Raw genomic sequence first — 12,159 nt, 5'->3', positions numbered from 1 at the left:
TCCCGGCTGGGGCTTACCAATTAAAGCGGGGCTCAAAGTAATTTGTTTTTGATTTCAAAAAGAAAATTATGGGAGAAAAGATCTGGTCCTTGAGCCCTACCATACCACATCCACATCTAGAAATGCAAGGGCAATAAAACCTGTCCATGGAGCCAGCAGGGAGCACATAACAAGTGGAATATAATGCATTTCCTTCTCCCCCTCCTGAGTTCACCGAGGACATTTGGCTTGTCTGAATCTCTCACTCGTTGTGTGTCTCGGCTTGAGATTGCCTTGCAGGAAAACATTCTGAATGCAGCATATGGTGTGATAAAATACCGAATTCTACCACTATTCCATATTAAAGTGACCCCGCTACCTGTGCACAGCAGCAGAGGAGAAGAGAGAGATCCTACAAACTGAACATACACTGTGAAACAAGGCATAATGGCTTATATTTAGGCCAGGGTGCCATGTGGCGTAAATACTGCAGTTTGGCTGTGACGGAAACACCAGGGTGAATCCCATGCACACATTGCAGAAATATGCACACAGTGGAAACTCTGCAATTTCCAAAACCATTGCAGCATGTTAATTATATCTACAGAAACACTGGTGGTCTCCCTATAGGTATAATAGAGACAGAAAGTCTGCAGAGGAAACCTCTGTGGACTTTCTGTGAAAAACTACAATGCATTGCCGCCATGTTTTTTTTCCCACAGCGCTATTTTGCTGCAGCCTGCTACGTGGGGTCTTAGCCTTGCCAATGTATTGTGTCTTGCACATTTACTATTGCAAATACAGTCCTATGAAAAAGTTTGGGCACCCCTATTAATCTTAATCATTTTTAGTTCTAAATATTTTGGTGTTTATAACAGCCATTTCAGTTTGATATATCTAATAACTGATGGACACAGTAATATTTCAGGATTGAAATGAGGTTTATTGTACTAACAGAAAATGCGCAATATAGATTAAACCAAAATTTGACCGGTGCAAAAGTATGGGCACCTCAACAGAAAAGTGACATTAATATTTAGTAGATCCTCCTTTTGCAAAGATAACAGCCTCTAGTCGCTTCCTGTAGCTTTTAATCAGTTCCTGGATCCTGGATAAAGGTATTTTGGACAAACAATTCAAGTTCAGTTAAGTTAGATGGTCGCCGAGCATGGACAGCCCGCTTCAAATCATCCCACAGATGTTCAATGATATTCAGGTCTGGGGACTGGGATGGCCATTCCAGAACATTGTAATTGTTCCTCTGCATGAATGCCTGAGGATTTGGAGCGGTGTTTTGGATCATTGTCTTGCTGAAATATCCATCCCCGGCGTAACTTCAACTTCGTCACTGATTCTTGAACATTATTCTCAAGAATCTGCTGATACTGAGTGGAATCCATGCGACTCTCAACTTGAACAAGATTCCCGATGCCGACATTGGCCATACAGCCCCAAAGCATGATGGAACCTCCACCAAATTTTACAGTAGGTAGCATGTGTTTTTCTTGGAATGCTGTTTCTTTTTGGACGCCATGCATAACGCCTTTTTTTATAACCAAACAACTCAATTTTTGTTTCCAAAATGAAGCTGCCTTGTCCAAATGTGCTTTTTCATACCTCAGGCAACTCTATTTGTGGCGTACGTGCAGAAACGGCTTCTTTCTCATCACTCTCCCATACAGCTTCTATTTGTGCAAAGTGCGCTGTATAGTTGACCGATGCACAGTGACACCATCTGCAGTAAGATGATGCTGCAGCTCTTTGGAGGTGGTCTGTGGATTGTCCTTGACTGTTCTCACCATTCTTCTTCTCTGCCTTTCTGATATTTTTCTTGGCCTGCCACTTCTGGGCTTAACAAGAACTGTCCCTGTGGTCTTCCATTTCCTTACTATGTTCCTCACAGTGGAAACTGACAGGTTAAATCTCTGAGACAACTTTTTGTATCCTTCCCCTGAACAACTATGTTGAACAATCTTTGTTTTCAGATCATTTGAGAGTTGTTTTGAGTAGCCCATGATGCCACTCTTCAGAGGAGATTCAAATAGGAGATCAACTTGCAATTGGCCACCTTAAATACCTTTTCTTATGATTGGATACATCTGGCTATGAAGTTCAAAGCTCACTGAGGTTACAAAACCAATTTTGTGCTTCAGTAAGTCAGCAAAAAGTAGTTAGGGGAATTCAAATCAATAAAATGATAAGGGTGCCCATACTTTTGCACCGGTCAAATTTTGGTTTAATGCATATTGCGCATTTTCTGTTAGTACAATAAACCTCATTTCAATCCTGAAATATTACTGTGTCCATCAGTTATTAGATATATCAAACTGAAATGGCTGTTGCAAACACCAAAATATTTAGAACTAAAAATGATTAAGATTAATAGGGGTGCCCAAACTTTTTCATAGGACTGTAAATAGAGAGCCAAAAAGTGGTGAACATGCCTTGTACCAGAATTATTACTAGTTTTAGACAGTGATTAAAAAGAAGTATGGCTGATATGGTGAAAAGCTGTTCCGTACACAAAACAAAAGGGGGTACTCTATCTGGATGAAAAGAAGGTCTGTCTCTAGAGGCGATAAGGTTTCTTTACCATAAGGCCTTATGTACACAGCTGTGCAGTTTCTTTTTTCCATGGAACTAATACCCATGACTTATTCACATGGCAGTTTCTGAAACAGTCGTCACATGGCCATTAGGGTTCATTCACATGGAGGAAAATGGTGCTGTATTTAGCGCTGAATTTTCAGTGCTGAAAAAAAAGCCTCCCATTGATGTCAATGGGTTCCGCTAGCTTTTTTCCCCACTAGCGGAATTTTCCACGCTGAAAAAGAAGCCTCCCATTGATTTCAATCTGTGCCGCTAACTTTTTTTTCCACTAGTGGAATTTTCTATACTTTGCAGGGTTAACCACCTAGGGGGTGGAGTTACGTGAGTTGTCAGCTCTCAGCCACGAGCTATCTTTCTACAGTTAAAATACCTGGCACATAGAGCCTGCTCATTTACGAATGATTAAAAACACTAAAAATTATCTTGATTTGCCTATATGTGTATTTTTTTCATACACACGTCAGTTGTACTAGACATACTGAGTTTTATTTTGTTTTGCCAATAGTATGACAGAGGTCAGGAAGATTGACAACTACAGAACCTAAAGAACAATTTGTGGCAGGCTGTTAGTGTAACTGGTTAAAAAGGAATCTGACTTTACAGAAAAAAACAAAAGAAAAGCCTCCCAAATTATCCCTTTATGGGAGCATATGCTGCACCAACATGCCATTGGTGTTAGAAAAAGCACTGGTGTTTTATTTTGGTTTTGGTATTGTGCCAACAGCAAAGCAGTGACAACAACTGAATTTAAAGAAAAATTAAATTGTGGCACACTGGCAGGCCAGCAGTGAGTCTGGTTAAAAAGTTAGTTGACTTTTTCAAAATAAAAACACCAAAAATTATCCCTTTTGAGAGCAAATTCTGCACAAACGTGGTGGTTTTGGAAGAAGCAATGGGTTTTATTTAGTTTTTATTATGCCAACAGTGTGGCAGTGGTGAGGAGGAAGAAGAACTTGTAGAAGAAAGTCAGTGTGTCTTATTGAAAATGGAGGAAGTGATTTAAACAAAAACACCAAAATTGCATGGATGCTGCACCAACATGGCATTGGTATTTGAAGAATCTACAGATTTTTTCAGGAGGGGGGTCCTTTTTTTAATATTTTTTTTTTTTTAATATTATGCCAACACCATGATGCCAGCAGTATTGCCCAGAACATGACAAACCAGGTCGCAGGAGATGTCTGGCTGAGTGGTTGCAGTGGTTGTAAATGTGACAACCACAGTGTCGGTACAGTATGGAATAGAGTTGGGTTTTTCTGGCCATAGATGGTAATGTAGAGGTAATGGCAGCATCAGCAGGTCAGACTTTTTCACAATCATCATCATGGTCATAGGATGCAGCGACAGATCTATTCATTGTCATCAGCCAGAGCTATATCCATGTCTGATTCATTTTCACAGAAGTTTTTCCACACCTATCACACTTGTAGTGTACAGTTTGGACCACCCATATGTTACAATGCCACCTACAGTACTGAACACTGTCTAGGCCATTACACTTGAGGTTGGACAAGGCAAAATATCCATGACAAGGTCAAAGTTATCAGCTGGAGAAAGCAAACAGTCGGGGTACGACTGTATCAGGTTGTGCAGCTGATGGATGCCAGCTGCTGTGTGTCCATTTGACACTGTAAAGTACTACATTTTTGGTTCATAAAACACAATGTGTGGTGACATTGTGTGTATATATTAAATATGTATTAAAAGGATGACATCACTGATGATGCAGTGGTCCCTACTGACAAATTTGGTGTGATGCACTGGTGAAAAGTGACACATGAATTTTTGGCCATGCGATCTTTGTCAAAGTTGCCGTGCAGCCCTAACCTTAATGGAAAATAGAAAGTGGGGCCATGATGCATATTTTGCATTGGGACATATATACCACCTTCAAAGGGCCTCAGTAGGGGACACACTTGCTTCATGAGCCTCCATTCGCAATTTTTAAACGGGCACATTGTCTCTGTGGTTTGTTACATGCAGTTATCATTCACTGCCTTTGGATGCTCCAGCATAAGCAACATGAAACTATGATGAGTTGAAATGTTGCAGATGACGGGGTTGCAAGGGAAGTCCATATTGTTGTTGCAAATCCAGCAGGGTGTCCTTAGGTACAAAAGATTGGCTGAAATGTACAGACATTTTTCTGGCCATGAGCAGCACCTACTTTAAGCTACTTTATGTGTTATAAAGCGGTGCACCAGCAACTGCAGTAGAGCCACAATATTCATGCCACTGTCGTTGGCAGCACTCCACAGTCGAAGTTGGCAGGGAGACCTACATGTGGTGGAATACAGTATATGGTGCTGGATAAAGCTGAGCAGCTACTCCACCGTGTCGTTTCACTAATACAGGCTCATAAGCTACAAAACTGCATGATAGCGCTTTACACCTACGAAACAAGGAAGGGGGTGTTGAAGCAAAAGTTTTCACTGTTGATGGTTGGAGCCAGATGTGGTCCAATGGGAAGGAACTGCAGGAGAATTTGCCTGGTGTTGGAACTGGCCCCACACAAACAGATTGGCTTCAGTACTAGTAGCTAGTTGTACAAACCGTTGACCGAGTGGTGGGCTGAAAGCCATATATTGATAATTGCCAAAGTTGCGGCTCCTTATGTAGACAAGGAGTGGTGTGCACCTTTTCCCACACTGACATGTCTAAGATGCAGGCCACATTCTCTAACACAGGAAATGCTTTCCTAAACATCTTCCAATGAAACTGAGCACATGCCATCAGTTGGCGAAACCTGGTGGAATCAACTATGTGTTACAGAAGCGACTACACCAGCAGCACCATAAACAGGTGTGAGTTAGCTGTCAAACCACCAGATGACTTGGCGCATGTTTCACGGACACATATTCTCTTATGGATACTTGACACTGGAATGAAGGAGGAGAAGAAGCATTCAGTGAGGATGATAACAATGACCATAGGCTAAATGTGGATGTGACCAGTGGTGTAACAATAGTGGACACAGGGGGTGCGACCGCAATTGGGCCCGACAGGGTAAGGGGCCCATGGCCAGCTGGAGATGACCAGGGACCTGGACCACTATGATAGTGGTCGGGGAAAGCCTGGTTCCCCAACCACTATATATATATATATATATTTTTTTTTTTTTTTTTTTTTTTTTTTTAAATGTAGATTGTGAGCCCCACATAGAGCTCACAATGTACATTTTTCCCTATCAGTATGTCTTTGAAATATGGGATGGAAATCCATGCAAACACGGGGAGAACATACAAACTCCTTGCAGATGGTTTTTTTGCCCTTGGCGGGATTTGAACACCAGGACTCCAGCACTGCAAGGCTGCAGTGCTAACCACTGAGCCACCGTGTGGCCCCTACCAACCACTATATATATTGTAAATGAAAAGGGGCCCTGGGATGTCGCTGATCCTTTTTCAATAGATGCTAGCCCAGGGAAAGTGACTTAAAATAATAAATATATATACTCACCTCTCCTGGGCTCAGCGTCCTCTTCGGCGTTCTTCCATCACATGACTGAGGCCTGTGTTTGGACCCTGTGGCTAGTGGAAGTGCTATTAAGTCCAAAAGTAATGTTACAATTGTAACCCACATTCTTATTGCTACCTGCAGTGCTCAATGATGTGAAAGTAACAACAGTGTTTTTGTTTCTTTCCTTTACCATGTCTCTTGCCCGTTTTTTTTCAAGACATTTTACTGTTTATATTTTTTTATTATCAATGAATTATATTCAAAATGTTCTTGTAAATGTGGCCTACACAACTGACACTTATCCAAAAAGAGTTACCAGTCTGCACAATTTTGTGGTACATTAGGCCTACGTAACTGGCTCTTAACTGCAAGAAATTACTGTAAAAGGTATGAAAAATTTTGTGGTAAACGCAGCCTACATAGCTGGCACTTAACTGCAAAAAATACAACATTCAGAATGTTGTGGTAAGTGCAGCCTACAAATAGCTGGTCTTACACTATATCAAGTTATGCTAAAAGGGTAAACTTAAAGTGATTGGCATTTAAGGGTGACTGTGGCTTGAAATCAGACTGTATGTAAAACAGTTTAGAAATGACTGTTTCATATCTCGGAATATTTCACACAATGGTTAACAAAAAGTGATTTGGCACTTAAAAAGTGACTGTGAATGGTAGCCAGACTGTTAATACATAGCAAAAACACCAGTGTGGATGGTATAGACAATTCGATAATGCATGTGGCTTAGAAAGAACTGTCGCAATTTGCAATACACAACAATGAATAATGCAAAAACTCTATAACAAAAATAGATTTGGCACTCAAAGGATGACTACTGGCAGTGAGACAGTATGTAAGACACTACTGTGCACATTATGTCTAGTTTGGTTATGAATGCAGCTTTGAAATGACTGTCACAAATTTTCAATACATGTCAGGAAATTATTCCCAAAATTTGAATGGCCATTCGAAGAAAATTTAGTAATGAATGTGGCTCAGGTAGAAGTGTCACAAATTGCAATACGCCACAAGGAATAATGCAGAAATGGTTAACAAAATGGGATTTGGCACTCATAGGGTAACTGATAGTCAGACTGTAGGCAAAAAAAGAGTGCACTTGTGCTGTGTGATGTCACAGAACTTCAATCAGACAACCACTTTTACTTACATAGAGATTGTCCCTTGTCTCTCCCTATATAATCTATCCTTTTGTTGTTTCTCCCCCACTATCCCTGTGTTGTTTGAGAAGCCTTAATACATTAATGTCTCTCCATGTAAGGGGAGAACGCAGGGTAGACATTAATGTATTAAGATTTTGTGTTTTGGAACATGTGCTCTATTGAGGATGGGACATTGTAAAGAATGGAAGATGGGTGAAAGATGGGTAATATGTACAAACACTATGGGAGCATTAGGACTTACGACAAGAATAACCTCAGTGTAACCTTATGATTTCTCTCTGGTTCTCCCCCTAGTCTTCTCTTATATCTTTTTTTTCCTTTTTCCGTGCTCCCTTGCTCCCTTAATGAATATTGTATATTTTTAATTCTGTGGATGTGGTAGAAATTGAAAATGTTATAGCTTTGTACTTCTGATCTTTGTTCTTGTATTAGATTTTGGTTTTATTTTAGGTGGCTATGTTAAATGAGTTGCCATTTTTAACAAGTTTGTGTATACTGGGATTATATAGAAAATAACAAAGACAGCACCATTTGATAGCATGCTGATGCCAATGTGTGGGAGGTCTGAGGAAGCCGGATAGTGTGAATCAGCTCTTACCTGTTATCCTGCTTTTATAGTAATTGTGAAATAAAGCATCAAATGTCTTCTGGATAGTGCCGCAACATTCTTTATATCCTGATTTGTAAGCCTGTCCCTGCATCTATGTTCTGTCACATCATCAATAAACACTAGACCCAGCGCCATTGGAAGCCATGTATACCCATGCCATTACACTCCCTACACCATGTTTTACAGAGAATGTGGTGTGCTCTGGATCATGAGCCGTTCTTTCTTTTGCCCATCATTCTGGTACAGGTTGATCTTAGTTTCATCTGTCCAAAAAATGCGGGTCCGGAACTGGGCTGGCTTCTTTAGATGTACTTTTGGCAAATTGTAATCTGGCCTTTCTGTTTTTGAGGCTGATTAATGGTTTGCACTTTGTGGTGAACTTTCTATGTTTGTTCTCACAAAGTGTTCACTTTATGGTAGACTTAGAAACTGATATACCTACTTCCTAGAGAGTGTAATTCACTTGGGTGGATGTTGTGAAAGGGTTTATACTTACCATGGAAAGGATGACTATCCACCACTGTTGTCTTCCATGGTTGTCCAAGTTTCCAAGTGCACTCTTTTTTTTTTTTGCTAGAATGTACCAAACTGTTAATTTGGCCACTCCTAACATTTCTGTTATATCTTTGATGGATTTCTTCTTTTTTTCAGCCTAATGATGGTCTGTTTCACTTCCATTGAGAGCTTCTTTGACCACATGTTGTAGGTTCACAGAAACAACAGCTTCCAAATGCAATTGCCACCACTGGAATCAACTCTAGACCTTTTACCTGCTTAATAAATGATGAATTAAAGAGGAAATAGCCCATGCAACCCATTAAATTTTGATATAATGGTCCAATTACCTTTGGTCCCTTGAAAAAGAGGCGGCAACACATTACACTTAGGATATAAATAATCTGAAAGTATAGCTGAGAATCTTCACTTTCAGCCCATATTCATTATATAACTGTATCTTGAATATGTTTTGGTAAGCAGCTAAAATGCCAAAACTTGTGTTACTGTCCAAATATTTCTGTATATAGTGTATAACTGTATATAGTGTTTTGGTATAGTCTCTCCAGCTACCTAGATTCGATGTTCTTTGTTGACTGTGGCACCAAAGAGGTTATCTTTGAATTTATGCATTGCAGCTGGAAGTCAACTCTTTATTACAATGTATGGCAGCTCATTACTCCTATTTGCAGAAAAAGGTTAAAAAATGTGATTTTATCTTAAAACTGAGACAAGCTAAGAACGTTACAAAATTGTGAGAAATTGAAACAGAAAAACTATTAGAAAGTTGGAATCCTTTTTTCTTAAAGAATGATTGAGCTTTATTTACAGAAGACTAGACCAGCCCTTTAATAGTTGACCTGGGAGGGGAAGGTTCCTGACAAATATTTCCTGAAAATTTCTAGTGCTGCGGGGTCATTTCTGAGGATTAATCTTTAGCTAATAATTTTAAGGCATGGACACAGTGGGGTGTGAACATTATAGAATATTCCAAATTCTTTATAATATTATTAGTTTTTCATTTGACTAATTTTCGAACATACTTCCCACTGTGTTTTCTTAATCTTACATTAGTTCCCACAGATAAGTAGCCTGCTTGGACCCATTGACTATTTCTCAGGGTGCCCAGGCCATAAAATTGACAGGAAAAGGATGTTTTATGAATTTTGTCTAGTCTCATGGCTTCATACACAGGCCCATGATAATAAACAGTCATGTGTATGGGGCCATAGAAATGAATGGTTCAGGGAAAAACACGGATAGCGCACTGACAATACACACAGTCATATGCAAGACGCCTAAACTTAAACCACTGGCATAAATGGAAGATAATGTGACGCATCTTTGGCTCAAGGGTTTTTCTTGCTCTAAAGATGTGCCACGTCCCCCGTTCTGCACCTTGTTCCCATGTCCCCATTTTGGCTAAAGCACAATTTGCATTTTGCTCTGAGGCTGTGGTCTTGTGTAAAAAAGAACAATCTGTTCCCCTATCCAATCCATTATAACTAGTTTGGATTATTGACATGTAATTCTACCAGGAGTAACTGTTCAAGAGCAAAGAAATAGCTGAGAAAACGCTAAATGTCCATTATGTATGGGATCTAGGAACACTGAACTGCTAATACAGGGCAAATACATGCAGGTACCCACTCCATTCTAACTTTTGCCATGAAACAGGAAAATAGCAATCTATGGACACAGTAAAAAAAAAAAAAAAAAAACAAACATGAAATATGTGAAAAAAATACATTTTCCATTCTTTTTGTTTATATTTTCCCAGATATTATTAAAATAAAGAAATTATATTAAAATAAAGAAAAGAAACATGGAGAAATAAAAACAACATAAAAATAAAGGCCTACTTATCACCGAAAATAGAACAAAATGTTATAGCCCTCAAAACCCCATGTATGGAAAAAAAAAGCAGAAATGTATCAGGTCCTGAACGAGGGAAAACAGCCCAGTACTGCAGTGGTTAAGGATTAAAAGTAGATCTCAGCAGCAAGACTGCAGCTTGACAAAAAAGGTATGTTCATTCTGTCACTGACATCAGGGACATAGCTATAGGCATGCAGTGGTAGCAGTTGCTACTGGACCTTGGACCCTGGGGGACACCAAAGGTCCATCTGTCACGTAAAATATACCACTATTGTAAATAGCACAAGGTAGGTAGGGGGCCCCAGTATATACAGTTAGGGCCAGAAATATTTGGACAGTGACACAAGTTTTGTTATTTTAGCTGTTTACTAAAACATGTTCAGAAATACAATTATATATATAATATGGGCTGAAAGTGCACACTCCCAGCTGCAATATGAGAGTTTCCACATCCAAATCGGAGAAAGGGTTTAGGAATCATAGCTCTGTAATGCATAGCCTCCTCTTTTTCAAGGGACCAAAAGTAATTGGACAATGGACTCTATGGGCTGCAATTAACTCTGAAGGCGTCTCCCTCGTAAACCTGTAATCAATGAAGTAGTTAAAAGGTCTGGGGTTGATTCCAGGTGTGTGGTTTTGCATTTGGAAGCTGTTGCTGTGACCAGACAACATGCGGTCAAAGGAACTCTCAATTGAGGTGAAGCAGAACATCCTGAGGCTGAAAAAAAAGAAAAAATCCATCAGAGAGATAGCAGACATGTTTGGAGTAGCAAAATCAACAGTCGGGTACATTCTAAGAAAAAAGGAATTGACTGGTGAGCTTGGGAACTCAAAAAGGCCTGGGTGTCCATGGATGACAACAGTGGTGGATGATCGCCGCATACTTTCTTTGGTCAAGAAGAACCCGTTCACAACATCAACTGAAGTCCAGAACACTCTCAGTGAAGTAGGTGTATCTGTCTCTAAGTCAACAGTAAAGAGAAGACTCCATGAAAGTAAATACAAAGGGTTCACATCTAGATGCAAACCATTCATCAATTCCAAAAATAGACAGGCCAGAGTTAAATTTGCTGAAAAACACCTCAAGAAGCCAGCTCAGTTCTGGAAAAGTATTCTATGGACAGATGAGACAAAGATCAACCTGTACCAGAATGATGGGAAGAAAAAAGTTTGGAGAAGAAAGGGAACGGCACATGATCCAAGGCACACCACATCCTCTGTAAAACATGGTGGAGGCAACGTGATGGCATGGGCATGCATGGCTTTCAATGGCACTGGGTCACTTGTGTTTATTGATGACATAACAGCAGACAAGAGTAGCCGGATGAATTCTGAAGTGTACCGGGATATACTTTCAGCCCAGATTCAGCCAAATGCTGCCAAGTTGATTGGACGGCACTTCATAGTACAGATGGACAATGACCCCAAGCATATAGCCAAAGCTACCCAGGAGTTCATGAGTGCAAAAAAGTGGAACATTCTGCAATGGCCAAGTCAATCACCAGATCTTAACCCAATTAAGCATGCATTTCACTTGCTCAAATCCAGACTTAAGGCGGAAAGACACACAAACAAGCAAGACCTGAAGGCTGCGTCTGTAAAGGCCTGGCAAAGCATTAAGAAGGAGGAAACCCAGCGTTTGGTGATGTCCATGGGTTCCAGACTTAAGGCAGTGATTGCCTCCAAAGGATTCGCAACAAAATATTGAAAATAAAAATATTTTGTTTGGGTTATGTTTATTTGTCCAATTACTTTTGAGCTCCTAAAATGTGGAGTGTTTGTAAAGAAATGTGTACAATTCCTACATTTTCTATCAGATATTTTTGTTCAACCCTTCAAATTAAACGTTACAATCTGCACTTGAATTCTGTTGTAGAGGTTTCATTTCAAAACCAATGTGGTGGCATGCAGAGCCCAACTCGCGAAAATTGTGTCACTGTCCAAATATT

Source organism: Leptodactylus fuscus, chromosome 6 (genome assembly GCF_031893055.1).
Source record: "Leptodactylus fuscus isolate aLepFus1 chromosome 6, aLepFus1.hap2, whole genome shotgun sequence".
Taxonomy (NCBI): domain Eukaryota; kingdom Metazoa; phylum Chordata; class Amphibia; order Anura; family Leptodactylidae; genus Leptodactylus; species Leptodactylus fuscus.
This window is presented reverse-complemented; position numbering follows the sequence as displayed.